Here is a 27,483-nt window from a genome sequence, read left to right on the forward strand (position 1 = left end):
GAACCTAAACACTTAACCTAACCTAACCTATCCTATGCCTATATATACACAATATGCTAATATATTATAATATTAATTTATACTTGAGAAAATTCCCGTTTTGAATAAACAACACGTTAAAATTTATGAATGCGGCTGTGGGGTCGACCGCTGAATGTAATGGACTTGAGTCGAGGACGGGTTGCATTGAACAGTGCTGTTATCCTCAAATTCCAACAGAATATATGGAATATATAACAGTTGCTCATAGACCTACTCTTATATATTCATGCTTAATAGGAATAACGTCTTTATTAATATAATATTAATTACTTTGCTTGAGAGTTATTTGTATTAGACAAAGCCTAATAAGCGAGTTACAGTTGATCAGTGACGTTACAGACAGTTTGTGCATCAGTCGGTGCTGGGCAACTCGCGCAACTGGTCAGCTGGTTAGTGCATAGCGGACCATGACAGTGGCAGGAGGTATTACTCAACACTCAGGAAGTACTACTCGGGAGGGCGATGGTGGTAATCATGCCTATTACAGTGGCGGAGGTACCACGGCAGTGGCCTACTCACAGGCCGGGGCGTGAGTAGGCCGACTCGCTGGAGGCCCGAGGCGTAAGTCCTGGGACCTGTTATTCATAATATCAAGTTTGAACAAATATTTGCAAATTTGACGATGATACAAAAATCGGAAGGGAAATAAACATGGAAAAAGACTCGCTATCACTTCAAGACGATCTAAATAGGGTTTTGAAATTAGCAAGATTGGCAGATGCAGTTTAATGCTGACAAATATAAGGTTTCGAGGCTAGATAATGAGTTACAAGATACGAGCTAGATTGTGTTGAGATTGCGAAGTCGGAGAGTGAAAGGGATCCAGGAGTTATGGTTAGTAAGAACTTAAAAAAAAAATCAATTCATAAATGTTCGTAATAAGGCAAATAGGACACTCAGGATTTATTAATCTAAGCGTTAATAACAAGACACCTGGTGTTTTTCAGCTGTATCTTGCTCTGGTTAGGCCCCATTTAGATTATGCAGTTCAGTTTTGGTCGCCGTACTATAGAATGGTTATGAAGTCACTTGAACGCATACAGCGTAGGATGACAAATTTAATCCCCCAAATTAGAAACATGTCATATGATGAAAGATTAACAAAGCTTAATTATATTAATTAATTATTTTATTTATTAATTAAACAAAGATTGCATTCACTGGAAAGGCGAAGAGTTAGGGGTGTCATGATAAAGGTTTACAAGTTGATGAATGAACATAGCAAAGGGGACATTAATAGGGTATTAGAAGTATCAACAAAAGACAGAATATGAAACAAAGGGGTATAAATTGGTTAAGTTTAGATTTAGGAAAGACCTGGGTAAATACTGGTTCAGTAACAGGGTTGTTAATTTGTGGAACAAATTACCGCATAACGTGGAGGTGGGGTCCCTTGAAATTTTTCAAACGTGGGTTAGACATGTACCAGTGGGATTGGGTGATAATAAATAGAAGCTGTCACGTATGGGCCAATAGGCCTTATGCGGTTACCTCTATTGTTATGTTCTTAAATGAAACAGATTCAAAGTGAGGCAAGTTCACAGCTTCAGGAAGGCCTTCAGCAACAGATCATAACTTAAAAAATTATTTGAATTGAGGAATGCAAACTTGCTACCATTCAAACTTGTTTATCAATAGTCGTATAATTATAAGAGTTAAAACACCAGTGAAACACGAATAATATTAGTAAGTTTAATCTCAATCAGTTAGCCCTATGAAGACTAATATCTTGAAACTCTGAATAGCACTTACACTTAACTTGGATAATGCCGTGCATTTACTTCAGGATGAATGTAAAAACAGTTTACATTCGGCTTAGAATGAATAAACTTTTATTGACTTGTTTACTGAATCTGCACATGCCAACGCTAGGATAATGTATTAAAATGTGATATCACAAGTTAGAAATATCTAAGACTATGAAAGCTCAAAGCAATATTGAATCTGAAATAATATATTTAAAAGAAAATTAAAATGCTAGTTAAGAACCCACAGGAACGGAACGAACTGCCAAGAAAAGTAATGCTTAATTTAATGTTTAATTTCAAGTATGTGCGAATGTGTAACTGTTCTGTTTATGGAGAGTTCTGGAAGCCTTTTCTGGAAGTAAGGTGGTCGTAAATAAGTAGGGTAAGGTTCTGGAAGTAAGGCATTTGGCTTTTGAGAGTATTGCAGGTATGGTGGTTATAAGTTTTGTTTGGTTAAAGGTCTATACTAATACAACAATAAAATTAATTTATTAAATATTTAGGTACATCTGCGTGTGTCCAATAGCCTACGCTCACTTTGGGTGCATTGACGATATATATAAGTTGACAAAGGTTGCAAAGCTGCAGGTAACTCATGCTGGCAGGTGTGAAAAATCTAATGACTGGACATCCAGTAATGTGAGATAATGATTCAGTTCGTACTCAATTCGCACATAATCGCCCAATCTCAAGATTGGTTGACAAAGGTGTCCCAATCTTCTCTTTACCCGTGGCAGGAAGCTATAGCCGCCTGCCACGGGTAAATAGAAGCACGGGTATCGCCCGGTTCGTAGCCGGCCGCCTGCGGCAAAGAGGTGGAACGTGAAGTCCGTATACCGGATGGAGGGACCTTCTGCAAGTCTGACATCATAACTTGCAAAGGTGATGAGGCCTTCATATTTGACACCCAGGCCTCGGCTGATAACTTCCCACTCTCCCTTCCATATCAGAGCAAGTGCGACAAGTGCGGCATCCCAGAGATCCTTCAAAAGGTCCGGGAATATACCGGGAAGCACACAGCATCCGCCTCTTCGATAACCCTTAATTGGAGAGGAGGATGGTGCAAGGAGAGTGCGCGTGGTCTACAGGATATGGGACTCAAAAAGAGCGACCTTGAGATTTGCTCTGTGAAAGCCCTGACCTGAACATATTCCATTTACAGAATATGGTCCAAGACCACAAAGAGGCAGATCATCTTAGTCCCAGGATCACTTCGCACAGGGTGCATAAGGGTCAATATAGTCTTGCTTAGGTGAACCGCAGGCAGGATAGCTGGCAGCCAACTATCTAAGCAGAGTCGTCATCTGGAGTACCACTTCTCCACATGGTTTCCCACAAGAGGGAGGATGACATGGCCGGAGCCCTCGAGTGGGTGAGTGGGTAAGGCGGCGGCCGGAGGGACCCCCATGCGCATACATGAGAGCCCTTCCGCTCCGGGGCCTTGTTAGGAGCTTCCACTATGAATAGTTTTTTTCATGTATGCCGATGTCAAGTCACCAATCCTGCAGCTTGTTGTTTTGCCTTCAGCTTTAGTTAATTTTTAATGATATACTGTGAACCTCTCCCTTTGTGTGCTGTATCCCATATTAGAAAAAACGAAATATAAAAGGATATTCCATTTTGTGTATGTTATTATTGCGTTATCATCATAACTTGTTGGTTGTGATGAGATCTGCCATTTATGCGTATTTTAGTTTGTGTTTAATAGGAAATTGGGTATGCTTAGGGGTGCCTTCTCGCCATGCCCAGTGGCTGGGGGATTGGTGCCCTGAAGCTACATAAACACCCTGTACTCCCCCTCCCCCCCAACGAAGTGGCGAGGGGTGTTAGGGAACAACAATAGTCAACCGGGTCTGGTCAACCAAATCAGGTTGGGCTACACACTTAGCCCAACCTGATCAACATAATACTACACATTTAATATTAGTTTTATACTAATGCTTTCGAGCTCTTTGGAGTCGGTAATTTCTCTATTAGACTTGTGTTGGGAACAATTGTCTCAATAGGTATGGTGGGTACTTAGAAATGTTAACTTCATCAGTGTCATGCTAATTTGGCTGCAATGTATCATGGGTTGTATTTGTTATATTTTGAGATTTTAAAACTTTTATTCTGTGCAACGAGCAATTTATATAATTTTTTGGGAGGAACTTTCTGTCGATGTATAAAAGTTTTAAAGTGCTTGAAGACCAGACTTTGGATCTCAATTATTCGTCCTGTGATGTTCAATATACTGGCAGCTAGTTGCAGTTCAGCCAGTCTAACCTGATGCTGATCATCAAGCAATCAATCAAATAAAGATCAAGGTACCAAATGGAGCGGGGAAGTGGAGATAGCGGAAGAATTAGTGGGGGTGAGAGGAAGGGATTTTAGGATGAGGTAAAGTGCCAAGGCTAGTCCCAGCTGCATGGCATTAAAACGTTACGACCAGACTAAGCACTGGAGACAAGAAATCGTATTTTTTGGAGACAGCATTTCGTCTTTTTTTTTCGGCGCACCCACGGAGATAGCAGCCCTCAGCTGGGTGTGCCCTGGAGACTCGCACCAGTCGTGGTCTTGGATTTGCTAATCAGTATCGTGCCCCACCCAGAGTCACCAGTAAACGGGAGTTAACAGGTCCTCCCCTCCCCCTAAAGATGGGGGGAAGAGTTAAAGAAGCTATGTAGTTTGGAGCTAGATGATTGGGTAGTGGTATAGGAGGAAAGAGGAGTCACGTAAATGGCGGAGCAGGTGTGCGTATGTCTGGGTCTACTAAGGGTGTTTCTGAGGAAGGTGTAGTTGTCATGATAGGTGAGGATTCTTGTGATCTGTTTCTTCCCCATAGTGTCCCAGATTATGTTCTGAGACGGGATTTTTGCCCTGGTTGATACCTGGTTGATGGGGTTCTGGGAGTTCTTCTATTCCCCAAGCCCGGCCCGAGGCCAGGCTTGACTTGTGAGAGTTTGGTCCACTAGGCTGTTGCTTGGAGCGGCCCGCAGGCCCACGGCACGCAGGCCCACGGCCCGCAGGCCTGCCCTCTCGTGCAGGACTTCACTAGTGGTGAAGTCCTGCCAGTGGGTATCGAACACCCATTTCAGGGCCTTGTTCTGGGTACGCTGGAGTTTGTTCCTGTTCGTTGGTGCTGCAAGTAAGAGAGAGGCCGGTACATGTTAGGAGTGGGAGAATGAGTGTTTTATATAGATAGAGCTTGGTGGATTGGGAGGCGTGTCTGAGAGGGGAGAGCTTTGATCCTGATGCTGACAGTCTGAATGAGAATATTTATACAAAGCATAGTCTGCTGCACTCCATCTGTTGACGACTGGACGAAGACAACGCTCGTGAGATCTTTAATTGTTGATAGTTTATTATTTAGTGTGTGACAGCTTTAACAAGATCAAAATATTAATTGCTGTCGTTGGTGTTGAGTGTATGATACTTAAAGTACAGGCAGATTGCTCAAAAGGTAATTCAGTTTAATATGTAGGCATTTTTACTCAACCATTTATCATACGGGTGAGTTTTTATTTTTTTATTTTTATTTTTACATGCAATCATGCAAAGGAAAGACAATAAATACAATAAAACAAGTGAAATATAACAGAACAGAACGAGAAACCGCCAACCAGAAGGACCGACAGCCCAGTACAACAATTAACAAAACATGAGAAGAGAACAAGGTAAACATGAGAAAAACACATCAAGACAAAATAGAAAACAATTACAAACATGCAAGCAAACAAAACAATAAAACATAATATTATAAAACATTATACCAGTACAGAACAAAACAAAAAATAAAATCACCGGCCTGAAGGACCGACAAAGTACATCAGTATGAACAACACGAAATACAACAAGAAAGCACAGCATACAACAATCAACACTTAAAGCATGAATAGAACACACAGGGCAAAGTAACAACACAAAAGCAAATACAGGAATAAAAACACTCGCCAAAACACCGGCCTCGCAACAAATAAGGGAGAGGCATGGACACACAATACATTAGGGCAAACAAAACGCCATAGGTGCACACAACACCACATTTAGCAAAAAAACGTAAAATCAGCTGACATTTGCCCAGGAACATGACCGGGGAAACCGCACATCGAACGCCTCCCAACACAGCCACCACCAAGGGTCAGGACCACCCACCGGGGACGCCATTTCATCCATAATCCTGGCAACGAACACCCGCAAACAGGGGACCCAGATGGTATCACTCCGGAGGCGAGCAACCGCCAGACTATCCCACATGCATGGAACCTGCCCACCATGAAAGTCCTCCGGCCTTTCAGCCAGCATGAACTCGGCAATCACTACCCAGTGACCCGGCAGCATCACAGATGCCGGCAACACATCTTCCAACTCCCTTCCATGGGAGCCGGTCGGCCGAGATGGGAGCCGGTCGGCCGAGCGGACAGCACGCTGGACTTGTGATCCTGTGGTCCTGGGTTCGATCCCAGGCGCCGGGAGAAACAATGGGCAGAGTTTCTTTCACCCTATGCCCCTGTTACCTAGCAGTAAAATAGGTACCTGGGTGTTAGTCAGCTGTCACGGGCTGCTTCCTGGGGGTGGAGGCCTGGTCGAGGACCGGGCCGCGGGGACACTAAAAAGCCCCGAAATCATCTCAAGATAACCTCCCCAACGCGCATCCTCACAGGAGGACGTCGGACATAGGGCACCACCACAGGGGCACCAGCGGCCACGGGCGCACCACCAGACGACTGCAGGGAACCAGGGCAGCGCATATCCTTTCTCAAAGTCACTACCAAGCCACGCCCAGCACCAGCATCTGCACTATCCCCTGCAGCGGAAGGCACCACACCCCACTGCAGAAAGTCCCCTGGCGGTGAAGGAACAGAAGGTCCTCCCGAGACACTGGCACCACCAGGCACATGGACCTCCTCCACCACCAACCGTGGTGACAATGACGCATCCGGATCCAGACCAACACCCGAAGACCCACAGTCACTGAAGTCCCCAACATCGGCCCAGGCAGAAGACGAAAGCCGGGAACGTTTGGGCTCCGGCCGAATATCGTCAGAGCCGGAAGCTGAACCAGAAACACGGGCACCACCAGCCGGACGAACCGACGCCCGACGCAGAACTGCAGCAGCCTCTACCACAGGGGGAACCGGGCCACACACAGCAGGATGCTCCGCAGCCACCGGAACATCCAGCACATCTGGGACCCGAGGCGAGGACACAGGGCCAGGCACAACAGCCGAAGATGATGAAGACGGCGACGCCCCACAGGGAGCACCAGGAAGGCCCACGGGAGCAACGGGTACATCGACAGGAGCGAGTAGATCATCCGACGACACTGCAAGACCCGGAGGAGGGTCAGCAACAACCAGAGGAACGTCGGGTGACGCAGAGGGAGCTGCATCGGCTAACTGCTCACCCCCTCATCCCCAGATGCCTCCTCTAGAGGGAGCGGCGGGAAATCCTCTTCACGGAATAAATTCACTGGAGCAGCCGGATCAGTAGTGCACCCGGCAGCCTGATGCCCCAACATGCCACACAGGAAACAAGTACGGGGATGCCGGGCATAAAACACCCGCACGTAGTACCCTAAAAGTCGGACAGAGGATGGAATGTCCGACTTCAGTCGCATCCCGAGGGTACGAATGTTGGTCTTCACACCCGAATATTTCCCAGATGACAGCGAGTGCATCCACACACTGACGACAGGGCCATACCTCTGGAAGAAGCGACGGAGGAGGGTCTCGGGAAACTCCATGGGGGCACCATGGACACTCGCATACGTCACTGCATCGCTGTGGTCTGAAATGGCCACAGACCCGTTGCCGTTCTGCAGCTGCAAAGTACGCCCCTCATACCGTCAGAGAAAGTCATGGTACACTGCCTCTCCCACAAACTTGATGATCACACGGCGAGCAGTGACCATCTCAACACCGTAGACGTCCATGACCGGGACCTTGAGCATATCACTCATGACCAACCCCGCAAGAGGGTATCCCACACGGCCAGTAAACTCCAAACCTATGGAGTTCACCCTCACTATAGGGGGTAAGATGGCCGCCCATCACAATAGCACCTCGTCCACACCACCAGGAACAGCAGGGAAGGTAGACACACCCACACCCCTTGCCGACAAAAACGGCGAACACCCTAAATTACCGGAGCGGCCAGGCAACCCGTCCTCACCGCACGGCAGCTCAGGTGAGACTCCACATACGGGTGAATTGGTATGTTAGCATCTGTTACTAGTGCCTTTAGGGACAAAATGTCTAAGCAATGCTAGACACACTGACCATAATGCAAATGGTCACAATGACTTGTATGGGTCTCTAGTAGGCAACATATCATAGATCATCGAAGTTTACGACCAGCAGCTGTCGGGAGAGGACGTGCTTGTCAGTCGCTCCTCACGTCCAGCAGCTCGTAGACCTCCCGCCGCCAATTCGAGTCCCGTGTGGTTGTCTGCAGTTGGTGTCACAAGTCTTCATTCATCAGACAAAGGAAAAAGAAAGTTCAACAAAGAAGAGAACTTCAAATAACCGTCCAACAACTGGCAGGAGAGGCACCGCACAAACTACCATCACTGAGCCAACCGGCCCGCCTGCCCCATCACAGAGCCAATCGGGCAACGCAAAGAGTCGGGGTAACTGTTTTACCATTTTAGTATGGTTAGGCTGTCGTTAGGGGTAGGAGCTTTACAAGATCAGATTTTGTACTAACAACTAACTAGCCATTTATCCATTGACATAGATTACCACACACAGGATACTTAAACCCTGGAACCTGTGCAGACATGGATTAATACCTTTGACTCAGTCCAGCCTCGTCCCTTGGCACAATGGCTACCAGTTAGACTTACAGACTCTTCCCAGCCTACGAGACCTCCGGGAGAGATTCTCGAGGTGGTCTACCAAGCAACGAACATAACGTTATGTCTTCCACATTAGGACAGTTGTTGTCCTGTGGGTACATAATGTGAACCTGCATCTTTTATTGACTGCTGAATGTAGATAAAAAATCAGACCAAGGTATACACGCCATACACCCACCAAATGGGCTTTATGCTCTGAAGACGAGCTTCATTGCTCGGGTTCATCCCATCACTTACAATTACTCCAAAGGAATAACGTCTTGGATCGAGAAGAAGAATCGTGATCTCAACATTGGATACTCACACATAATTTGTAAGGGGCCCGAAGCACACCACTTATCTGTGTAGGCTGCGACTGCCTTGCAGGGCACCATGGAGCATTCCAGCAAGTCCTTGCCGAGTGTCTGCTCACCTCATGGCCGCGTATCCTCACTTTTTTTAACGATCCACGAGCGCCATATTTGGCGTGACACCCCTCAGGGCGATGGCTGGGTCAAGACTCACTTACTTGGTGATCTTTCCCTGCCAGCTTCTCCACAAGTTGTCAGTAGAGGGGATCAGAATGGTAACGGCTGAGGTCGCTAATTGGTTGGTTGCTGAGCTGGTGGTCTGGACTGCATTCGCCTGTGTGCTGGGGCTCCATGAATGAATGAATGAAATACGGAAAATGATACCCTTCGGGTGAGCTATGAAGTGGGTATAGTTGAAGAGTAGCCTGGCAAAAGGAAACGTCGAAGTTGGAGAGACAGAGCCAGAGCTAAACCCAGATGCACAGCGGAAAAATGAGGCTCTTAAACACCGGGCTGGCTGAGGCTAGGAGGCAGGAGTCCCGAGTTAGGGTCGGCGAAGCGAGGACTGCTTTCCTCTTGAGGTGCGGAGTAGTCTTCTATAAAGCTGACGTCTTCCTCCTCCTGTGAAGCTGAAGTCTTCATTCTTCTGTCTTCTACGTCGGTCTGCTTCGAAGCTTGCAGGATTCCACCACTCATAAACGAGCAAAATTAGGTCCCATCCCCCCTAAAGAGGGGGAAGAAGGCTACTACCTACAGTAGGTCCCTGTTCTGCAACTTCTTACTGCTACGTCGTCTTTCTTCTGTTTATTCAGGCTTCGTGTAGTCATTTGATGTGCATTTTTGTACTCTGCGTAGTAGCTGTGGAAAAAGTTCGGCTGCCAGTGTGGATTCATCATATGCCGCAAAGATTACGTCATTGTCAATCATGCACTTCAAAGTAGTTCCTGGATTACGCTGCACGTATTCCTCATACTGTGTTATATATATGACTGGTGAACCGTCTGTATGCAAGAGATACATATGTAGTGTTGCCACGTTGCTGATACAATTTAATTACTGCAGGAGAATCAATAACTGCTGACTCTGGGGGTGGCGAATGTTTCATTGTCGACAGAGGCAGTAGAGCAATCAGAAAACAGGTTGAGGTCTTCAGGAGCAACTGATGTTGGTACTGATACAGGTGATGTAGTCGCAGGTATGACTGGAGTAAAAGGTAGGTGATTTGAAGTGGCAGTTTGTAGAGGTAATGTAAGAGCCATAGTTGTTGCAGAGGGTGGGCGTCAGCAGACAGGAGATCTGATAGTGCAGCTGGATAGATGATGTCAGAGGCTGAAGTAGTAGCGGTGTCAGCGGCTGGAACTGTGGGTGTGAAGAGTTCCTCAAGAACATTAAATGCTGGGAGACTATTGGCAGCGTATAGGATGTTTAAAATTCGTGCGAATTCCTTGCAGTCCGTGCCTGCCATCATTTCAGCCAGGCGAATGAGTCCGAAGATGGTACTATAAACGACGTTGGGGGACGGCAACTGGTGTGGTGAAGGTTGGCTGGTTGATTGGCCAGAGAGGTTATGACTGTTGTGGCCGAGTCAAAAATCGGTTGGAAGACAGAGTGAGGCCCCCATTGACTTGCAGACTGTGCAGAAGTTCCGCCCCCCACCCGAAAGCTCAGGGAAGTTGGCGGCCTGCACGTTGAATGTTGATGGTGCACGGCGAGTGGTGTTGACCTGCCTAGCGTCGGACATCTGAATTTCTGCATGTCTTCGGGGGCACTCAGCAGAGACAGCAGTGTGGTCACCTTGGCAGAGAATACATCGAAGGAAGTTGTTTGTGCATCTTTTGAAGGGATTCTCGGCGGACTTGCTGCACTGTTGGGAGTGAGACACTTTTTCGTGAAGTGCTCGTAGCTATAGCACTTATAGCATTGTCGAAGCTGGTAGTAGTGTTCCTTGCTTATCTGTCGGAGTATGCAAGCAATGCCAAAGCACCGGAAGCCGTCGGTAGTAACAAAGGTAGCTTCCTCAAGTGATGTGAAGGTGACCTTCATGGTGGAGAGGTGGCTGTCCTGCAAAGGAATGAAATGTACAGTGACAGCAGTCAAGGAAGGGGTCTATGCATTTATGCTTGTGGCGACGTCGGTGGTAGCTTTTTCCAAGAATAGGGAGCGAATTCTCCGAACAAACAGTGTCCTGGTTGCGAGGTAGTGTTGTGGTGGGGTGAGGATCATGTATGCCTTCTCAAAAGCATTAAGGATTTTGGTGTCAAGTAGACCCTGGACGGCTGCGGCACTGCTGAACAGCAGTTGAGGGCCTTCCTCGTCGACGACGACGTCCAGCGGTGCAACACTGGTTTTAATGTTGATCAAGTCAGAGATCTTTGACTGGGTAAGGGTCCGATCCCCTCGAAATCGTACCTTGACCCCAGTGTGTGTGTGTGGGGGGGGGGGGAATATGCGTGGTGCGGAAGACTGTGTAGCAGAGGAGTTGTGGTAGCATTGAGAACGTCGTAGCCTGGATGTTGAAGTTCGCTGGATGATTGGTTGTTAATGTGGCAGGTGCCGATTTCTTAATATCTTCAGTTCTTATTGGGCAGTCCATGGAGACGGCGGTGTGCATTCCCTCACAGTTGAGACTGTTTGATGATCTACTGGCAGTCTTCGAAATGATTAATTTGAGTGCAGATGCTGCACTTTCCCTCGGTTTGCGGGCTGTTCTTGATGTCATGATCGTACTTACAGCATTTGTTGCATTGGCGTACGATGTAGAGTTCTTTCTTGATGGTGTCTGGTGTGCTTGATATGTCCAGGCACCAGAAGTAGTGCCTTCTCACAGCTGTAGAGAAGGTCACCTTCAGAGTCAGCCGTAGGTTGTCGTTGTTCTTGATGACTAACGTTGACTGCAGTCAGAACTGGGTTCCTGGTGTTTATGCATGATAATATGGTGCCAGGGTCCTGGGAGGCGATGTAGACGCTGGTGCAGCTGACGAAAATGGTTCTATCAGCCAGGTAGTGCCGGGTAGGCACGATGATTAGGTATGCGTTTCGTAGGGCGTCCTGGTGTTTTGGAGCAAACAATTGTTCCATAGCTTTCTCGCTTGAGTAGAGGAGTTCTGCACCGACGCCGGCGGCGTGGATGGCCAGTGGTGCTGCATTGGTGGTGTTGACAATTTTAGATAGTATTTGGGCCCTGGTGAAGTTGGTTTCCCATCGAAACCGGAATTTGATGCGGCAAATCATGAAAAAGTATCTCTGACTTACACATCACTGGTTGTTACGACCCTGGGTTCCTTAGTTGGAAACCAGAGGTCAAATTGAGCTCTAAATAATTACTATGCATTAATTCATAGAATTGGATCATGTGAGAATGATAGTCAATAACAATTACATGCAGGACCCCTTAAAGCTTCGTTCTGCAGTATTCCCGTCATCCTTGCCAAACGTAAGATGAATCTTGTTTCTCACGGAGCATTCAGACTCTGAGCTTGTTGTTGATTAAATATAATATTGAACTAGTTATCAGCTATTCTTAGAATTATTAAAGTAACTAGTAACGAAGGCCAGTGAAGATTTGTATTGTTTGTAGCTGCACGAGCAACTAGGTAGCTTCCTGGCAACAACAACCTGAGAGAGCTCGAGGACTGAGTGCTGGTTCCTCCTTCTCTGGAGTGCTTGGGTCAACACCTCGCCTGTGTGGCTCTGTCTCCTCTTCCTACTCCTCTCTTCCCTTACCCCATCCTGGGGTTATTTTTCAGATAAGTTAATTAGTATTAAGGTATCGTGCTACTGGCTTGGTGTGTGTGTGTTTTATTATAAGTAGTGTGTAGTATAAGCCAGTGTTTTGGGCATCCCTAAGTGTGTTGTGATTAGGGTACCACTTGGGGCTTAGCTACCTCAGGTTGCTTCGAGCCTTCGAGTTCTTTTCAAGTAGACTTTACCCTAGCTTTACCAAGTGTAAGCCTTGTATCCTGTCTATGTGGACCAAGGTAGTTAACGTAAGATAGTGTGGTAAAGTGTTGTATTATTGTAATGTATATAGGGGGTTGTTAGAGGGTTTAATAAGTTAGTTAGTTTTTGAGGTGTATCCATTAATCCTGTTGAAGTGGTGTAGATGATTGTTTACTGGATTGTCTCTAAGAATGGGATTTCCTTCGCATTGTACTAGAGGGTGAATGTCAAACATTCATGTTCTGTTTAACCACCTATGGAACACCTATAGTGTGTCTAATTCATCCTCCGCAACCCAAAACACGTCGTCCTAGAGCTGGATGATGTTTCTATATCCTCATCAAAGAGTATGAACAAACACTATTGTAACCACAAACACACTCGTCCCAATTGCTTATGCCATCAAAATACAAAAGTGTTCTGTATGACATGAAGGCGGCGCTCCTCGAGCAACCCTCTGATTGCCAAAACTCTAATCCTGACTAACTCTAACAGAATATATTGTGTTCTCGAAAAGAAACCTACCACACTGGTCGCCATATCTGCCTGACACGTGGGTGTCCGATGTCCAAATGGCTCGGAAAGGGTGGGGGGGGGGGGGGTAGGGGGGATGAGATGAAATTCGTGAAGAGGATTTGGATGAGGAAGGAGGCGGCTTGAAATTTCGGTTTCCTGTCCACCGTGGGTTGGCATGATGTATTGGTCATGTGTTCGGTTTGTGCTGTTTTTTTGTTGTTGTTTTTTTGTGTGTGGGTGTGTGTGTTGATGTGTGGGGGTGTGTGTGTGTGTGTGTGTGTGTGGGGGGGGGTGTGTGTGGGGTGTGTGTGTGTGGGGTGTGTGTGTGTGTGGGGTGTGTGTGTGTGTGTGTGGGGGGGGGGGGGGTTGTGTGTGTGGGGGGTTATGTGTGTGTGGGGGGGGTTGTGTGTGTGGGGGGGGGTTGTGTGTGGGGGGGGGGGTTGTGTGTGTGTGGGGGGGGGGTTGTGTGTGTGTGGGGGGGGGGTTGTGTGTGTGTGGGGGGGGTGGTGTGGGGGGGTGGTGTGTGTGTGGGGGGAGGGGTGGTGTGTGTGTGGGGGTGTGTGGGGGTGTGTGGGGGTGGTGTGTGTGTGGGGGTGGTGTGTGTGTGGGGGTGGTGTGTGTGTGGGGGTGGTGTGTGTGTGGGGGTGGTGTGTGTGTGGGGGTGGGGTGGTGTGTGTGTGGGGGTGGGGTGGTGTGTGTGTGGGGGGGGTGGGGTTGTGTGTGTGGGGGGGGTGGGGTTGTGTGTGTGGGGGGGGTGGGGTTGTGTGTGGGGGGGGTGGTTGTGTGTGTAGGGGGGGGGTTGTGTGTGTGTGGGGGGGGTTGTCTGTGTGTGTGTGTGGGGGGGGGGGTTGTCTCTGTGTGTGTGGGGGGGGTTATGTGTGTGGGGGTGTGGGGTGTGGGTGTGTACTCGCTTATTTGTGCTTGCGGGGGTTGAGCTCTGGCTCTTTGGTCCCGCCTCTCAACCGTCAATCAACTGGTGTACAGGTTCCTGAGCCTATTGGGCTCTATCATGTCTATATTTGAAACTGTGTATGGAGTCGGCCTCCACCACATCACTGCCTAATGCATTCCATTTGTCAACTACTGACACTAAAAAAAAAAATTCTAATATATCTGTGACTCATTTGGGCACTCAGTTTCCACCTGTGTCCCCTAGTGCGTGTGCCCCTTGTGTTTAATAGCCCGTCTTTATCTACCCTGTCAATTCCTCAGAGAATCTTGTACGTGGTGATCATATCCCCCTAACTCTTCTGTCTTCTACGACGTTAGGATTAATTCCCGTAGTCTCTCCTCGTAGCTCATACCTCTCAGCCCGGGTACTAGTCTGGTGGCAAACCTTTGAACTTTTTCCAGTTTGGTCTTATGCTTGACTAGATGTGGACTCCACGCTGGGGCTGCATACTCCAGGATTGGTCTGACATAGGTGGTATACAAAGTTATGAATGATTCCTTACACAAGTGTCTAAATGCCGTTCTTATGCTACCCAACTTGACATATGCTGCTGATGTTATCCTCTTGATATGGGCTTCAGGGGACAGGTCTGGCGTGATATCAACCCCCAGGTCTGTCTGTCTGTCTGTCTGTCTGTCTGTCTGTCTGTCTGTCTGTCTGTCTGTCTGTCTGTCTGTCTGTCTGTCTGTCTGTCTGTCTGTCTGTCTGTCTGTCTCTCTCTGTCTCCCCCCCCCCCCGACTCGTGTAGAAATTCATCTCCCAAATGATACCTTGTAACTGGCCTCCTGCTCCCTACACTTATCTTCATTACATTACATTTGCTTGGGTTAAACTAACAACCATTTGTTCGACCATTGCTCTAGTTTGTCTAGGTCTTCTTGAGGCCTCAAGCAGTGGGTGTGTGGGGGTGGGGTGGGTGGGAGGGGTGTGTGTGGGTGTGATTACCTAATTGTACTCGCCTAATTGTGCTTGCGGGGCTTGAGCTCTGGCTCTTTGGTCCCGCCTCTCAATCGTCAATCAACTGATGAACAGATTCCTGAGCCTTCTGGGCTCTGTCATATCTACATTTGAAATCGTGTATGGAGTCAGCCTTCACCACATCACTTCCTAGTGCATTTCATTTACTAACTACTCTGACAGTAGTTAGTAAACGTTCAGAACGTTTTCAGAACGCTCTGAAAACGTTCTTTCTAATTTCTCTGTGGCTCATTTGGGTACTCAGCTTCCACTTGTGTCCCCTTGTGCGTTTGCCACCCGTGTTAAATAATCCATCCTTGTCCACCCTGTCAATTCCCCAAAGAATTTTGTATGTGGTGATCATGTCTCCCCTAGTTCTTCTGTCTTCCAGCGACGTGAGGTGCACTTCACGTAGTATGTCCTCATAACTAATGCCTCAGTTCTAGGACTAGCCTAGTGGCATACCTCTGAACTTTTTCCAGCTTCGTCTTTTGCTCGACTAGATACGAACTCCACGCTGGGGCTGCATACTCCAGGATTGGCCTTACATATGTGGTATACAAGGTTCTGAAGGATTCCTTACACAGGTTTCTGAAAGCAGTTCTGATGTTAGCCAGCCCTCGCATAGGCCGCTGATGTTATTCTTTTGATGTGGGCTTCAGGAGACAGGTTAGGCGTGATACCAACTCCTAGATCTTTCTGTCCGTTTCGTAAAGGAGGACTTCTCCCATTCGGTATCCAGTGCTTGGCCTCCTAGTTCCTCCTCCTAGTTTCATTAACTTACATTTACTTGGGTTGAACTTTAGTAGCCATTTGTCGGACCATTCCTTCAGTTTGTCTATATCATCTTGTAGCCTCATACTATCCTCCTTTGTCCTGATCCTCCTCATAATTTTTGCGTCATCAGCAAACATTGAGAAGAACGAGTAAATTCCTTCTGAAAGATCATTTACGTATATCAGAAACAGTATAGGTCCAAGGACTGATCCCTATGGGACTCCACTGGTGACTCCCCGCCACTCCGAAACCTCACCCCCTCACGGTGACTCGCTGTGTCCTGTTGCTTAGGTACTCTCTTATCCATTGGAGTACCTTTCCTTTCACTCCTGCCTGCATCTCCAGTTTGTGCACTAGTCTCTTATGTGGTACTGTGTCAAAAGCTTTCTGGCAGTCCAGAAATATGCAGTCTACCCCGCCCTCTTTCTCTTGCCTGATTTTTGTTGCCTGATCATATAACTCGATTACTCTTGTTAGGCATGATTTGCAATCTCTGAACCCATGTTGATGTTGTTACAAAGTTCTCTTGCTCCAGATGTTCCACTAGCTTTGTTCGCACAATCGTTTCCATCATCTTGCGTTGAATGCAAGTCAGGGACACAGGCCTGTAATTCAGTGCCTCCTGCTTATCACCCTTTTTGTATATTGGAACTACATTGGCCGTCTTCCAAATTTTTGGCAGTTCACCTGTTACCAGTGACTTCTTGTACACCATGGAGAGTGGCAGGCACAGAGATTCGGCTCCTTCCTTTAGAATCCTTGGTGAGATTCCATCCGGGCCTATAGCCTTTGTCACGTCCACGTCTAGCAGATGCTTCCTCACCTCCCCACTGGTAATCACAATCTCCTTTAGTGGTGTCTGGGTTGATGTTCCCTCACTTATCTCTGGGACTTCTCCTTGATCTGAGGTGAAGACTTCCTGGAATTTCTTACAGTTCCTCGCACACTTGCTTGTCGTTTGTAGTGAATCTTTCTGTTCCTATCCTCAGTTTCATTACCTGTTCCTTCAATGTTTTCCGCCTGATGTGGCTATGCAGCAGTTTGGGTCGAGTCTTTGCCTTGCTCGCTATGTCATCTTCATATTGCCTCTCTACCTCTCTTCTCACCCTGACGTATTCATTCCTGGCGCTCTGGTATCTTTCTCTGCTCTCAAGTGTTCTGTTTCTATAGTTTCGCCATGCCTTTTTACTTAGCTGCTTTGCTAGCTTGCAACGCTGATTAAACCATGGGTTTCTCATCTCCATTTCATTTCTTTCCTTTTGGACTGGGACGAACTTGTCTGCCGCCTCCTTATACTTCTGTGTGATGTAGTCCGTCATGTCTTGAACCGTCTTTCCTCCGAGCTCTGTTTCCCAAGCTATTTCAGTTTGGAATTTTCTCATCTCATAGTTTCCCTTCCAGAATGCTGGCCTCTTGTTTTCTGGTCCCTTCCTTGAGTACATTAACCCTTCTTCTACCAGATATTCAAACAACAGTACACTGTGATCACTCATACCCACGGGGGCTTCAAGACCGATTTCCCTTCTGAATCGTTCAGAGTGACTAGGTCGAGTCTTGCTGGTTCATCATTGCCTCTCATTCTCGTAGGACCCTTGACATGCTGACTTAAGTTTCTAGTTGTCACCTCTAGCAGTTTCGCTCTTCATGTGGTTCTCTGTTTTCCCAGTCTATCCTTCCATGATTAAAGTCCCACATGATGAGCAGATGGGATCGATTTCTACAGGCAGCAGCGGCTGCTCTCTCCATGATGTTAACTGCCATGTTGTTTCTGTCATACTCTTGCCTGGGTATTCTTTCATTTGGTGGTGGGTTATATATCACTGCTGCTACTACTACTCTTGGTCCTCCCATCGTCATGGTGCCTGTTATGAAATCCCTGAACCTTTCACAGCCCGAAACAACCATCTCCTCGAAACTCCATTCCTTTCTCATCAGTAGAGCCACTCCGCCTCCCCTTCCTTTCCTCACTTTCCTTATTACAGTGTAGTCCTGGGGAAACACCGCATTTATTATGATTTCTGAGAGCTTGATTTCTGTGAGTCCAATTACATCTGGGTTTACTAATGTTCTTTCCCCAAGTTCACTGGATTTGTTTGTAATCCCATCTATATTCGAATACATAATCTTGAAGCTGACTTCTGTCCCTTCTCAGTTTGTTGATTCCACTATAGTTGGGGGGCAAGGGATGTCTGGGATGGGTGATCCTAGGAAGGAGGACCTCTGTGTCTCTCTCTCTCTCTCTTTCTCTCTCTCTCTGACAGACACAGTAAGTCCGGTCGGTCGGTCCGTCCAAGTCAAGTCAGTACGTTAGCTAGGCTGGTTTGTGTGGGTGTCTTAAGCTGGTTTGTTACTATCCTCGACAACATTAGGCTAACCGCACGGCTTACAGCAAGTGTTTGTTATTATTTTCTTTAAATTAATATAGGGTTCGGGAGGGCCCACCTTTCTGGCAATCTGTTCAGGATTTGTGGTTTCGGGACGTTATCGTTGTGTGTTGTCACATTATAACATTTTGCTGGAGAGTGATTCTTTTGGTTGTGTGTGTGGTGGCTCTTGGATCTGTCACTGGCCGTGTTGATTGCTACATCTGGTTCTTATAGATTCGAAACAGAGCTGCTGCATACAGTACAGTTGCTTTCGTGCTAGGCAACTGAGTCTGATGTTCATAGGCATCATTTTGGGAGCTCCATGAATTTGGTCGGTCCTCACTGTCTGTCAGGGCCAAGTTCACCGCAAAGCACAGTGCTTTGTTTTCAACTCTGTATATTTAGCTTGCTGGGCTTGGTAGTGAGGTTCAGGGGAGTATAAGGGTACTCGAGGCTGGGTCTTATGACCATCCTGTACAAGTGAAGCTTGACATGGGACGGGGCTTGGCAGAAGCGGAAGAGCTTCACCAGGGATCCTTTGGCTGTTGCTGTCCTCTCGGAGACGTACGTACCGATTAGAGTTGAAATAGTCTATTGAAGTTGTACCTGAGCACTGTTGGCGTTGGAAATGGCTATGGGTTCACCCCTGATATGCACTCCACCCTCGTTTTCTATTGTGTTTGCCATACAACCTATTGTACGTATTTCGATCTTATCTGGGTTTGTGGTGATCCATTTCCTTTCCCAATTCGCGGTTCGGGCGAGTTCAACGTTTGTCTTCCTGGTGACTGTTGCGTGTTTGGTCGCTTGGCTGCTGGGGCGGGGCGGAGCAGCTTTGGGTAGTCTAGCAAAGGTAGAATTAATAATATAGCCCAGTTGGGGTTTGCATGGTACCGAGCACGTAGCTTCGTTGCTGTTATCTTCAACGGTCACACTCGTGGAGCTCGTGTCGGTGCTGCAGTCAGAGAATTCAGTCTTCCTCCTCTTCAGTCTCCGTACCTGAGGATGGGCCTCGTTTGAGAGCCCCCGACTGCCTTAGTTGATGGTGAGCTGGAGGCCTGTCTGGATGCTGTGGGATTCGGGGAAGGGGTGCAATAAGGGGGGGGGTTGCCCTGAGCAGGGGGTTAGTTAGGAGGGGGATGCAGGGCCTGGTGATTTCTGTGAGGTGAAGAATCCTGGGGGAGATGTAGGGCGGCAACCCGTTCTCGCAAATTCGTAAAGTCAATATTGACTTATTAACTACGTGCATAGGTGATATACTAAACATAATAGATACCCTTAAAAAGATTCATAGAAAACACCCTTACCTAACCTTGTTAGTATCTTAAGATAAGCATCTTATTGCTTCGTAATTACAATTATTACTTAACCTATACCTATTATAGGTTAGGTAATAATTGTAATTACGAAGCAATAAGATGCTTATCTTAAGATACTAACAAGGTTAGGTAAGGTTGGTGTTTTCTATGAATCTTTTTAAGGGTATCTATTATGTTAAGTATGTCACCTATGCACATATTAAATAAGTCAATATTGACTTACTAAATTTGCGAGAACGGGTTGAGGGCGGAGGTAGGAGTGGAGGTACGGGATTGGTTGGGGGGGGGGGGTGTTGATCTTGAGCAGTAGGTCCATTTCCATTGGAGGTTAATGAGGCCAGAGTGGTTTGGGATATGTTGATTTCAGGAAGGCTATTGTCCTTCATGAAGGAGTTCCAGAGCTCCAGCAGGCTGACAGGGTCATCTGACAGCAGTTTTTGCGAATTCCAGCAGTTGTATCCCCAAAGTCGGCCGCGGATGGGGTTTGGGGTTGTCCCATCATAGGGTTGACTACCTGACACTAGTTGGTGTTGGTTTGGGATCTGCTGGAAGGGCGCCTGTGGGGTTGGAAGTGGGTTGAGTGATAAGGTTCCCGGCTTGGGCAGGTTGTTGATGTTCCATGGGTGGGAAGTTGGTGGCTTGCTGATTGGATGTGCCCCAGGCATTGGTGAGTGGAGATGGTACAGGTCTAGTGGTGGCCGCCTGTTGTTGAGCTTCATCTTCGGTTTCCTGTACTAGTTTGATTCTCATTGCTCATTTCACACAAATGGGAGATGGCTTTGTGGGGTCCATTGCATTGGGAGCATTTTTTTTTTTTTTGGGGGGGGGGGGGGGTCCGACTTTTACAGGCTTTGTAACTTCACCTGCACAGATGCTACATTTGGGTGTTCCGTTCGGACATGCGTTGAAGTAGTGATCATAACGAAAGCCCTTAAAACGTTGTTTGATTTTGTAGAACTTTTGCAATGAGACTTGGTCAGGGTCCGACTTAAAGCCAAAGGCGGAAATTCCCTCAGAGCCAGCCTTTGATGCCTGTTCAGTTGTGGCCAGAGTGAGCTTTAAGACTTTGTTGGTGCTCGTTTCCTTGGTAATCCTGAGTGCTAGGACTATTTTCAAATATTTGTTCTTGGTATCTATTTCTGCCATTATCTCCTTTTCTTCATGGTCAATGATAATCTTGTGGGCTCTGTGAATATAGATTGTTCTCTTGAATTGGTACTCTGATGGGGGGGTAGGTCGATATCCCCACATTTCTAAGTTTTCCACAGAGACAGAAGAGACCAGTTCAGTAAGGTTACCATTGGGAACCACCATGACGGCTCCGTTGGGTATGCTGTAGATATTTTTGAAGTCGTTATTAGTGGCCCCATAGACCTAGTTCAGGATTTGGGTCACAATGCGCCTTAGGTCTGATACGTCAGTGGAATCTGACTGGTTGCCATTGTCCTGTGGAACCAGAAAGGTTTAATCTAATCTTTGTTGGTTTATTGTCTGGATAGTTAATATGACTGGTGGTTGTTAGTAAGTCGACGGAGGCCACTAACATCTAGTTGCTACACAGGGCTTCAAGGTCACTAGAAGTTTCCCCTGATTGGCAAGGGACCACATGTTTGGAGGGTTCATGGGTGGTCGAATGAGGGAACGTCAAGCTGACGTCGAGAGAAGGGACATTTGTTGGGAGTAAGGCCTATCCGACCTCTCAAGTAGCAGTGTTCACTGCGACTTGAGAAACATTCCTGGAGGGTTATTAAGGTCCGGACAATAGCTTTCTGGCCAATCACCAAATATGGTTTACACTTGAACATTGTTCAGGACAAAAGTAAACTGAATGTACATCTATTGGTGTACATATCCCATGTGAGGAGGAGCAGGAGTTGTTGCTTCATATATCCATGTGAGAATAATTGTACTAAAATCAACATAACTATTTAACTTCATAAAATGCTAGGCTGTATAATTTTTTTTTTTTAGGTGAACAAGCCTACTGACAGTTCAGTCACCCTTAACCCTGGCTGTTAGTGGTGGAAGGACTGTCATTGCTCTCCTACCACTAGGGATAACAAAATGGCGGAGGTTAATCGTGCGGGACACACCCCTCTCATGGTAGCTATCATGGAAGGAAATGAAGCGAATGGTTAGATCGCTGTTAAATCAAGGTAACAATGTCTTATTTTCACTACACGTCTTGTTAAATAGGCATTTCGTGCGTCGTTTAAATTTGTGTACGTGTGGAAGGGTGAATTTTTTTTTTATAATAACGTGGCTAAAGATATGAAGACTAAACCACACACACCAGAAGATGAGACGATGACGATTTGGTCCGTCCTGGACCATTATCAATCGACTTGATAATGGTCCAGGACGGACCGAATCATCGTCGTCGTCTCATCTTTTGGTGTGTGGTTCAGTCTTCAAAAATAGGTACTGAGGAAGTTCCCAAAATTGTTTACGAAAACAGACGATGAGATAGAACTGTAACCTCAAATAGAACATACAATCCCAACAGGTGACCACCATCCTGTTTATACGCGGCAGTGGCGACTTCCGGAGCAGGCTAAATAAATTATCAGGGACGATTGTCAAAAGATGCCGAGGCAAGATGTGATAGAGCCAAGTACGTCACCTTGGTTGTCTCTAGTGGTACTTTTACGTAACCCAGACGGTAGCTATAGGTTCTGTGTGGATTATCGAAAAATAAATGAAATAACGACAGGTGATGTATATCTGTTACGAACCCGGATCCAGCGTCCGAGCCTGGAGCAGTGACAAACACGCCATCTGTGGGTCATCTCCCGAAACCCCCGCCAAACGAACGACGACACCTAGTGAGGACAGCGTGTACTGGCCTCGAGGACCAGTTTCCAGTCTGGTTCAGCGCTCAACACCGCCGCTCCTGACCTCTGGTGAGGTGGTGCTCCGACGACAGCGCCATCTATGGACTGGATACGTCAGGCGTTAGTATCTGAGCCTGTGAGTGTGGTGCATTAGTGTCCCAGTTATTGATGACGTGTCTGCTTACAGAGCCGACCTGGGACCACTGTGTTGAAGGTGAAGTCAGTCTACCCGAGGCAGCCAGTCTCCATACTGTGAAGTTTGCTGCAGCTGTTGTGACGTCGTCCCCCCCGGAAGAACACTGTGGTGTGTTAAGCCTGCCAATGGAGTGGCAGTGAAAGGATTTACCCGGGACCGACGGTTGGAGACGATAATCCACTGGGGTATTGAGGACAGGAGGGTGATTGGTGATATCACACGAGACTCCTGTCTAGGGCGTACCCCTTTCATCGTTCGTGGAGTGGCCGTACCAGCCTTGGTGGCTCAGTACCTGCCAGCAGACCTGCTGGACGTGTGGTTGACGGCCTCCACGACGGTGCCCCCAGTGGACCTGTGTTGTGGCTGACCTGTGGCCAGGGTAGGCTCGGCGTTCTCAGAGGACACGTCTTGAGGCCACGAAGAAAGCACCGCGGACTCAGCACCTAGCTTCGTAATCAAGAGTCTTCAGCAGAAGACTAGATTGTGCACGATCCCCTTGTAAAGTGTTAATACCCCTCCCCCTTTGTGTACTCTTTTATTCTATATATTTAAACGGTGATGGTGAACATTATATTATATTAAGTTCTTAGCTTTCTTTCCCTACTCCCTTTAAGTTACTTGTGTCACGGATCGCATCCCTTGAAAGCCTCTACTGGTTTGGGGTCGGATATATATCTTCCTCTAACGACATCAGAGTAAGAACCCCGTTGCGTCCCGAGAGGGCCGTAACAATATCCCTTGCCGTTGATTCAAGCAATTCTCGATAATTTTGGCACAAGCAAGTACTTCTCCACTCTTGATGCGAAATCAGCTTATTGGGCTATACCGGTAGCAGAGACAGACAGGGAAAAGACCGCGTTCATGGATGACGTCCACACGTACCAATTCAAGCGTATGCCTTCGGGCTTGAAAACAGCCCCTTCGTCTTTTCAGAGGGCCGTTAATTATATACTTAGTCCAGTTCTAGGTAAACACTCCTTAGCCTACTTAGATGTAGTTATTTACTCTAGGACCTTTAATGAGCATCTCAGTAATTTGACTGAAACATTGTCACTGTTAAATAAGGCTGGATTTAAGTTGAACATTCAGAAGTGCACTCTGGCATCTCAAATTCAAATTTATGGGATTCCAGGTAAGCACAGATGAGATACGCCCTGACCCAGATTCCTGACGGGAGCCGGTCGGCCGAGCGGACAGCAAGCTGGACTTGTGATCCTGTGTCCCGGGTTCGATCCCGGGCGCTGGCGAGAAACAATGGGCACAGTTTCTTTCAACCTATACCCCTGTTACCTAGCTGTAAAATAGGTACCTGTGTGTTAGTCAGCTGTCACAGGCTGCTTTCTGGGGGTGGAGGCCTGGTCGAGAACCGGGCCGCAGGGACACTAAAGCCCCGAAATCCTCTCAAGATAACCTCAAAAAAAGCTATCGCTGACATGCCAACTCCACGAACAGCGAAGGATGTACGCAGATTTCTGGGTGCAGCGGCGTATTTCCGTCGCCATATAGAGGGTTTTGCGAGGACGTCAGCCTCACTGACGAACCTCACAAAGAAGAATGCAAAATTTGTATGGACTAAAGAACATGAAGCATACGCAAAAATAAAGGCACAGTTGATAATGACTCCAGTGTTAGCAGGTCCTTATTTTAAGGAATAGTGGGAAGTGCATACTGATGCAAGTGATGTAAGTAGCATTACTTCGTGATGCTGCCACGAAGGAGGCTATCCGCACTTGTTCCATCTCCCGCAAAAGGTGTTCCTCATTTCGACTTCTACCAAATTATTCATTCCTCAATCAGTGCCAGTTGGCAGGATCGCTGATTTTCTGTTACTGGCAACAAACTGTGTGCCCTTAAGGGTAGCTTATCCCTAATGGCCTTCTTCCTAACACCGTAACCGGCAATGGGAGATGGCACTTGTAAGGTTAGGTATTGGCCATACTAGTTTAACTCTCAGGCACTTAATGGGGTGCCACTCTCCTCATTGTCCAAACTGCATTGTTCCTCTTTCGGTTGTGCGTATCCTTGTTAAATGTACCGAATTCCAAGACGAATGTGTGCGCTTCCCGACTCCGTCGCAGTCACTTGTCCCTTGATAGAATCCTTGGAGAATCGGATACCTTTGATGTTCGCCTTGTGCTCTTTTGTTCTCGTATTGGCATCCTAAGCGATATTTAGCGCCTTTTGAATATCCCGCACATTTGTCGGTACTACATAGCCTTAACAGCGTAGCGCTTTTTGATAATTACTTGCTCACATTCCTGGTAACTACTAAATATTTCCATTTGCCTTCTTCACTACCTTCATAGATTTGTTCGGGTGTAGTTAAAATACAAAGTCTTAACTTTGTTCTAGTTTGTTTAGTATATCTGGAAAAACTCTTTGGGGTTTATTTTGCCGGCTCAGCTATATGCACTTAACAGATATGCTTCTCATTTTTAATACTCTTCTATGGAGCATTCTTATTTCCAATAACCTTTACAAGTTAAGGTTGTGTATCGCACTAGACATTAAATAGTGAAAACCTGCACGTTACGCGTATCCCTCATCATATAATTTCAAATTAATTTTTCAAAATTATGAAAAATTATTTTTCCATCTGTCCCTCTGTGTCAAACATGTATATACTGTATTATTCTAAATTACACTTTTTCATAACGCTGGATTTCATAATTTCTGCTCCCGTATTGGCGTTTATCAATATCTAGGGTCGTTCATAGTAACGTGTACTTTTTCTTTCTAGATACGATGGCCACTCGCACTCAAAAGTTCCTCATAAACGCACATAGTGTTGGTGGCCAAGATAAATTTGGCGATGGTGGATTTCATGCAATCAATGTATGCATCATACATGAAGAAAAAAACAAGCGTGCCTCCTACCTTCGAATGGCACGCCTTCAACGTTCCATCAGAAATGATACTCCAGAACCCATCACCACTGCAACTACTGATTTTCCAGAACCCATCACCACTATCGGATCGCCAGACCCCCTCTCCAGAACTGTTGCTCCATACTCCACCACAACAGCATTAGCTTCTACATCATCATAAGGTACAGCCTCTTAAAATGCTTAATGTGACACATTAACAGAGCCATATAAGAGGAATTTCAGTTGTAAATCAGATTTTTTTACCACGGAAGAGTTCAGATTTACCAAACCACCTTCAAATACATGATTTTGGGTGATTTTAACTGTCGGCATACCTTCTGGGGCGATGTTCTGACAAAAACTCAGGGCCGCCTTCTCGAACCATTTGTCCTCTGTTCTTCCATCTCCTCTGAATTCTAGTGAACCCAATCATGTTGACTCCCACATTTGCACCCTCTTCTGTCTTGATCTTTCTCTCTGCTAGTCCTCTCCTTTAGACTTCACCTGGCGGGTTCTTGATGACCCCCATAACAGTGACCATTTCCCCATCCTTGTCACCTTCTCTTTTCACCCTCCCTAGGTGGCAGGCTGCCTAGGCTGACTGGAACCTCTTCACCTTACACGCCACTCTTTCCAACCTCTCCTTCGAGTTCTCCTCTTTCAAGACACCGTTTTTGACGGTGCCCTCTGGTCTTTCCCTCGCTCTACTCCCTGGGGAGTGTAAAAGTGCGTTCCCTGGTGGAATACAGACTGTGATCGGGCTGTTCGCTGTAAGGGTGCAGCCTGGAAGAAACACCGTCGCTAATGGACGCCGGATTCTTTTATTTTGTTTCGGAAGGCAAACCCGGTAACCCATAGGGCCATCCAAATGGTTAAGAGTAAGGATTGGAGATCTTTTGTTTCCACCATTTCGTTTGACAATCCTCTGCCCCTGATCTGGAAGAAAATCAGCAAGATAGCTGGTAAATGTTTTCAATATCTCGCCAGTCATTCACCTCAGTGGTTCTATTGTGCCGGATCCTGTGTCGGTCGCGACTGAACAGTGTTCTCACATTTCGACTGTTAGCTCCAATTCTCATCTTCCTCCTCCTTTCCTTACTCTAAAGCCCCTTCTTGAATCTTGTCGCACTCGACAAGATTGATTCTTGTCGCACTCGACAAGATTGAAGAAAATCTTCAACGGTCGTTGAAGATTTTCGCACTCATCTTCAGCTTCCCTGTAATGATCCTCAATAGAATCATTGGCAAATCCGATACCATTGATATTGTTTGCCTTATGTGCTTTTGTTGTCATATTGGCATCCTTAGTGACATTTAGCACCATATGAATCTCCTGTGAATTTGATGGTGCTACATAAGTCTTCCTAGCTTGGTGAAATCTTTTGAGAATCTTATGTGCTCTATTTCCAGCTTGGTATCTCTAGACTTTTATAACAAATTTACTAAGATTTTGATGTAAGCTATATCGTGTATGACATACAATATTAAATGCAGAAGCTTCCTAACATGTAACTTTATTTTATTTCAGATTTGACTTCAAAGCTGAAGAATCAAGAGTGATATTATATAGCTGATATTAACATCCTGAAAATTAAAAATTAAAAGTGAAAATCTTTTTTATTACAAATGTTTCAGTATATAGTCATGTAAAGTCTACTTAAGTAAACTTTCATATGCATTATTTTCCGGTCAGTTACAACACGCAAGAATTATTTTTATGATAAGGAGGTAGTGTTCCCGCCTAGTCAAATTTTGATATGGCTTGATTCAGCAGTTACCATTTATCACTGCATTATGTTTGGGATGTGGGTAGCTTACAAACTTCCCCAATTACTCCCCCTC

At 46.5% G+C, this 27,483-nt stretch overlaps 1 long non-coding RNA gene across 1 annotated transcript; it reads left to right on the forward strand.

The window, feature by feature from the left end:
- Window positions 1-232: 232 nt before the first annotated feature.
- LOC138353888 (uncharacterized) lies at window positions 233-25,589 on the forward strand. Its single transcript, XR_011223307.1, has 2 exons — window positions 233-603; window positions 25,515-25,589. It is a non-coding gene; the product is annotated as an uncharacterized lncRNA (long non-coding RNA).
- The last annotated feature ends 1,894 nt before the right edge of the window (window positions 25,590-27,483 follow it).

Source organism: Procambarus clarkii, chromosome 60 (assembly GCF_040958095.1).
Source record: "Procambarus clarkii isolate CNS0578487 chromosome 60, FALCON_Pclarkii_2.0, whole genome shotgun sequence".
Taxonomy (NCBI): domain Eukaryota; kingdom Metazoa; phylum Arthropoda; class Malacostraca; order Decapoda; family Cambaridae; genus Procambarus; species Procambarus clarkii.